At 39.6% G+C, this 6,986-nt stretch overlaps 1 pseudogene; it reads right to left on the reverse strand.

The window, feature by feature from the left end:
- Window positions 1-3,908: 3,908 nt before the first annotated feature.
- LOC107693810 (Ig heavy chain V region MOPC 141-like) lies at window positions 3,909-4,378 on the reverse strand (annotated as a pseudogene).
- Window positions 4,379-6,986: the final 2,608 nt, after the last annotated feature.

A 6,986-nucleotide genomic window follows, 5' to 3' on the forward strand; every position in this document is an offset into this window, starting at 1 on the left:
TTGTCCGTAAGAAGGATGGCTCTTATAGATTTTGTATCAATTATAGACGTTTGAACTCAATTACTATCAAAGATGCACACCCACTTCCACGTGTGGATGACAGTTTAGACGCCCTTTCTGGAGCCACCTTGTTTAGCACTCTAGATTTGTCCAGTGGCTACTGGCAAATTCAAATGGATGATGCTAGGAGAAAACTGCCTTTACTACAGGTGATTCCCTCTATCATTTTAAGGTCATGCCAATGGGTCTTACTAATGCCCCCCCAACATTTCAGCGATTGATGGAACTTGTTCTCCGTGGCCTCCATTGGTCCAAGACTTTAGTATATCTTGATGACATAATAGTCTTCAGTAAGACCTTTAAAGACCACATTCATGGTCTCTCTGAAGTGTTTGGTAGATTACGGCAAGCTGGCCTCAAACTCCATCCTCAAAAGTGTCAGTTTTTCAAAGAGTCTGTACTCTTTCTAGGACATGTTGTTTCGAAGGATGGCATTCAACCAGACCCCAAAGTGACTGAGAAAGTGTTGAACTGGCCTCGTCCAACTACACCTACAGAGGTTAGAGCTTTCATAGGCCTCTGTTCCTACTATCGGCGTTTTATCAAAGACTTTGCAGAAAAGGCAGCCCCTTTACACAGCCTTACGAAGAAACATGCCAAATTTGCATGGAGTGAACAATGTGAGGACACTTTTCAGTATTTTCGGCATGCTCTAGCTTCCCCTCCCATTCTCACCTACCCTGATTTCAGCAAGTCTTTTATTCTGTATACAGATGCATCTCACCATGCCATTGGCTCCGTTCTTGCACAACAACAACAGGGTGTTGAAAAGGTAGTAGCCTATGCCAGTCATGTGCTATGTGCAACAGAGCGCAACTGGTCCACCTTTGACAGAGAATGGTGGGCTATTGTTTGGTCCATTAGACATTTCTCACACCCTTTGTGATTGTTACTGATCATCACCCCTTGTTAGGTTTAAAGAAAATGCCTATCGATCGAGATCCAACAGGACGTAGGGCATGTTGGGCACTGGAGCTTGATGTGTATAATTGGGTCATCAAACACAGGAATGGTGCAAGGCACACAAATGCAGACTCACTATCTAGACGCCCAACTCAAAGTTATACCACTCCTCAGCCTACGTCTGATCCCTCAATGCCAGGCAAGCCAGAAAATCCTTTAGTCACAGCCCCTCTTACTGCTCATTCTGTCATAGACCTTTCTCAGACTTTGTCAGTCAATATTGCACAGTGTCAAAAAGATGATGTCACACTGAGGACAGTGAGTGAGTGGTTGAAAGACGGAAGGAGACCTCCAGCTTGGGCTCTAAAGAAAGGTTCGGCAGAGCTTAAAGTATACTGGCGACAGTTTCATAGACTGCATTTGCAGGATGGGAAAATCTACCGTTTTGCCTGTAACAAACCAAAAGAGTCACCTACTCTTCGTGTAGTCATTCCCAGCAAAGTCCCCCAGGTGTTACAGTTTTTACATGGACATTCCACTGTAGGTCACCTTGGTCATAAAAAGACACTTGCAAGAGCTAGAGAGCATTTCTACTGGCCATACATGACTAGAGACATAGAGAACTACTGCCAACAGTGTCCCATGTCAGTCAAGATCTATGCCAGTCCCACATCGTGTAGCTCCCCTGCAGACTATTCATGTCAGTCGTCCTTTTGAAAAGGTGGCAGCTGACATTACCGAGCTTCCTGTGTCACCATCAGGCCATAAATATGTCCTCGTTCTCCAAGACTATTTCACAAAGTATGTGAATTTGTACCCTATGAAAGACCAAAGAGCTATAACGGTGGCCCAATGTATTTTTGAACAGTATGTCACAGAGCATGGTGTTCCTGAATGCCTTCATACAGATCAAGGCCGTCAGTTTGAGGCAGATTTAATCAAGGAGTTGTGTTCCAAGTTGGGTGTCACCAAAACCAGGACTTCTCCTTATCATCCTGAGGGAGATGGTTTAATCGAACGATTCAATCGCACCCTGAAAGATCAGTTGAGTAAATGTCTGTACCAGCAAACAGAGCCATGGGATACCATGTTAAGGGCAATCCAGTTGTCTTATAATACTAGTGTACACAGCAGCACTGGATACACCCCTTTCTTCCTTGTGCATGGACGTGAAGCCAGATTGCCAGTTCATTTACTTTTCCCTTGTCCTACTGAACCTTCCAGTGCCTCTGCCGGCACCCCAGCAGAGTATGCTTCATCTGTCTACAGGAAATTGCAGTTTGCTTTCAAGTTCCATCAGGAGAATCAGGAACATGCTCATGAGCAGCAAAAAGCTCAATATGACAAAAAGGCCAAATACACCTCATACAATGTGGGAGACTTGGTTTGGTTGAATGATCCTGCTCATTCCCGGTGTAAACTGGCCCCACGTTGGAAAGGGCCCTACATTGTAACACAAAATGTTCAGCCTACTAATGGTTATTCTGTACTGTTTGCTATTCAGCCAAAATGTTTTCCTGAAAAGACACCGCAAGTGGTACATCATAACCGTCTTAAACCTTACCTGTCTTCCACCTATCAGCTTGGACAAACAGTCTCGGATGCATCATCTCCCATTGCACAGCCTGTTGAAAGGGAAGTACCCACTAGTACTTCTAATTCCTCTACACTTGCTATCCAGGAGAACTTGCCTTCTGTGGTCTTTACTGGTGAGATCCCCAGTCAGAGTCCAGCTAGGTCTTTGCTTTTGGGACAGCCCCCCCTGAACTTAACTCACAACACTGGACAGTTTACTGTCACACAGCCTGATGACATGGACACTGTAACCTCAAAAGTGGACCGTCCTACTATGGTCTGCATGGTGTGCTGGACCCTACACTGTTAGGTTGCAGGCCCGTCAAATTGCCTGCAAGGTTTAAGGATTATGTTGTGAAATAAGAGGAAAAAAAAAACTTGTTATCAGTTCTTTGTTTTAGAATCTTTGCTGCAGTCCACATAAACACCCTGTATTGTTTTTATTGACAATTTTGGTTGTATTGCACCAATAATCTGCACATTGTTTTGTATGGTTTAAGGACATTGTTACTTTCTATATGTTGAAAACGTGGACGTTTCTTTTCCCACAGGGTAACTAATGTGAAGTTGTTTGTTTAATATTCATTGTATTCTATTTCTGCATGTTTTTGTCAAGGACTTTTATTTTGGTGTTGCGCCCTCCGAGAAGGAGGGTCTTGGAATGTGAAGAAGAAGAGGGGGTAGAGTGTGGCGGGCACGGAGACTAGTGCTGCTTTCCTCCCCAGTTCTAGGACTCTGCTCAATAAAAGTTACTAGCCGTCGATATTTTCAAGTCCATCGTCTTTATTCACATCAACCCACGGGCATCTAAAACCCCACGCCTTACAATAGTATAGTTTTTAATGTTTTTATTAGTCTTGCTAATAAATCACTTTGGTAAGACAGAATGTGAATGAGAATGGATCAACAAATAAACAATTCAATCATGACCTTATCAGCAATTATATTTATTCTGTGGTATCCATTTTTTTGACCGAAATTATATTACAGCAACAAAAGACTTCAACGATGGCTTTTGTCTGATGCTGTTTCACCCAATGCCTAACTTTACAAGACCTGACACTTGACATTGTTTTTTTTTCCTGAAAACCTTTCAGTCGGAGGCGCAATGCTGTTTAGTCCAATGGATGAAGCCTTTTAGTCTGAGGTACAATGCCTTTTTGTCATATAACTTCAGGTCTGAGGATGTCCTAAATTGTGCACCGTATCACTGTCTTCTGAAACGTGCCAAGAATACACTTGTATTCATTTTTGTGAACATTAAATATAACTGAAACTGGATCAGAAACACTGAAGATTTTAGTGCAAAGCTGTGTATTTGTGTGCCGAGTGCTAGTGTGGTTTTTGATCAAGGCAGTAGCTGCTCTGTGTCACTGTGACTCTCTGGCGCAGTAATACACAGCTGTCTCCTCAGTCTGCATATTCTGTCCTTTCAGAGTAACTTGAAATCTACTTTTCAGTTTATCACTGTAACATGTGTTACCGCTACCACACATCCCTCCAACCCATTCCAGGGCTTTTCCTGCAGGCTGCCGAATGAAGTGTGCAGTAGCTGCTGTCAGTCACTGAATATCCAGAGATTTTACAGGACAGAGTCAAAACCTGACCAGGACTTAAGACAAGAGAATCAGTCTGAGTCAGTTCAACACAGTGGACACCTGAGGGGGAAAATATGGCCAGCCATGTTAGAGATACGGCAACATTATGTATAGCCAAGAGTATTTTCATTCTGAAGTATCTCTAAAGAAGCTATAAAGACTTACGAGAAGCAGCTGCCAGCAGCAGCAACAACCAGAGAGATGAGGAGATCATGGTTTGAGACGAGTGAGAACAAGCTGCTTCTTTTCATCTTAATACTCAAATAAAGAGGAGGAGGAGGAATATTTGCATATAGTTCTGCATATGTCAGTACAAATGTTCAATATTTTCTCTATCTGAAAAGTTTTGTCAGGTCTCTGAATTTAGGCTACTTTAACATTATTTTGAGGTGTAGACTGAGTATGAGTGTTAGATAAATAAGTATAAGTATACGTATATTATGTATAGCCAAGAGTATTTTCATTCTGAAGTATCTCTATAGAGGCTATATGAAGACTTACGAAACAGCTGTCAGCAGCAGCAACAACCAGAGAGATGAGGAGATCATGGTTTGAGACGTGCAAGAACGAGCTGCTTCTTTTCATCTTAATACTCAAATAACAAGGAGTAGGAGGAGGAATATTTGCATAATTCATTACATCCAATTAGGATGCTTTTAGGATTTTATGTACAGCAAAATGTGAATGTTGAATATTTATTAGTTTCTTTATTTTTATTAGTTTTATTTATTTTGGTGCAAATTATATTTGTTGATTATATTATGCATTTACTACATTTCTTAGGCTTGCCTTGAAGTGTGTTTTAGTTTTTTGACCAGCTGAATTAATGTCTATAATTTTTTGATAAGCTTCAAACAATTTCTGTGCATCTGTATAAGTCAGAATGAGGAAAATCATCAAAAACACTTTTAATTTGTGATATGATGATGGTGTTTTTGTACAGGGAGGCTGTTGGCGTCTGTCACTGTGTTTGTCTGGCACAATAATACACAGCTGTGTCTTCAGCTTGCATATTCTTTCCTTGCAGTGTTATTGTGTTACTGGAAGTGTCTCTGGTGATACTGAACTTGCTTTTCAGGGAATCCTTGTAGTATAAGCTTCCACCACTCGAGATCAATCCAATCCACTCCAGAGCTTTCCCTGCAGGCTGACGAATCCAGCCTGTATGCTCACTTGTAACTGAATATGAGACTTTACAGTTGATAGTGAGAGTAGCATCAGGACGGACAGTCAGAGACTCAGGCTGAGTGAGTTCATATGAATCAATACCTGTATCAAATCAAATAATACCTGTTAATATTAGCAACAAAATGATGTATCACACAGAAAGTAGACTAAACTTACAGGATATCACTGCCAGAAGCAGCACTAAAGATGAAGAGATCATGGTTTGTTTCACAGCACAGTTTGAATGAACTGAAGCGATTCTTCACTCCCTCTAGTGATCAGATGAATGTGAAAACTGACTCATGCCTGCTGTTTAAATATGCAACAGTAGATTTACATAATCACACAGAGATATTAATGAACTTCACGTGCATCACACTGTCATTGAACATTATTTTAAACAATTGGCTTTTCGTTTAGAATTTAATGAAGTCATTATTTACATGGATAGAGTCCATGAGCGGGAAATGTAAACAGTTTGCAGACAATGTGACTGTAAATTTAAACTAAGTTTAAACCATCATGAAAAGTAAAATGCTTTATTCCATTATCTAATCATGCAATACTCTGATGTAAATGAATGGAACTGCATTCTTATTTATTACATTTTTTTTCTCTTCATTTTATTATTATTATATCAGGGCTCTTATATCAACATTACTAACATTGAGAGTTTTTTGAACACCAGTTGAACACCTAGAAGAGACAAAATTCAAATTTATTGCTCGTATTAAAACGTTTATGGCATTGAACTTTAAAAATTAAATGTTATTTTTTATTTGCTCTACAAACTTCAAATTATTTATATCACATATTATAGATATTTAAACAACTATTTTACTGACTTAATCTGACAGCAAGTAATGTTGTTGTGTTGTTGTAGTTGTAGTTATTTTATTACATCGGGTAAACTAAATGAAAATGAGAAATGTTGACAACTTTTTTTTTTTCTTTTTTTAACGGTTTTAGTTTTAGTTGACTGTAATAACCCTCATTCTGAAAGTATGGATCTGTTGGACCTACATCAGAAAGACTATACATATAATTCAACTATGTCAGCGATATGTTTTAATGTGTTGCATTAATCCTTTAACATCCCTGATCTGCTGAAATATAGCCTACTTTTCATCTGGCAGAGTGCCCTCTATTGGAATATCAGCAGTATTCTTATCAAAGATGAATAACTTTGACTTTAACTTTCACTTTATAATTGTGACTATACATAGCAAACAGTTACAGGTAATCTAAAAATGTCCTTCATGTAGTAAAGTCTAATGAATTGGTTGTGTTCAAGTTAAAATATTTTTTTATCTAATTAAACTTGATTGTACTGATAATTTACACCAATAAAGTAAGGTCTGCAGGTCATTTCTCAGACGTTTGTTGGTCTGTAAAACACTGATGTAGGTAAAAGTCTTTTTTGTATTCCTACAGTATGTATGGGGGACTTTTTATTGCTCGTTTCATTCAAGATGTTTTTGGCCAGAACTGCTTGTGTTTGTATCACTGTGTGCTCTCTCTCTGGCACAGCTGTGTCCTCAGTCTGCATATTCTGTCCTTGCAGAGTCACTGTGTTGCTGGAAGACTCTCTGGTAACTTGAAATCTACTTTTCAGTTTATCACTGTAATATGTGTTACCATCACCACATATCTCTCCAACCCATTCCAGGGCTTTTCCTGCAG

This window comes from Sinocyclocheilus anshuiensis, unplaced genomic scaffold (genome assembly GCF_001515605.1).
Source record: "Sinocyclocheilus anshuiensis isolate Anshui unplaced genomic scaffold, SAMN03320099.WGS_v1.1 scaffold2448, whole genome shotgun sequence".
NCBI lineage: Eukaryota > Metazoa > Chordata > Actinopteri > Cypriniformes > Cyprinidae > Sinocyclocheilus > Sinocyclocheilus anshuiensis.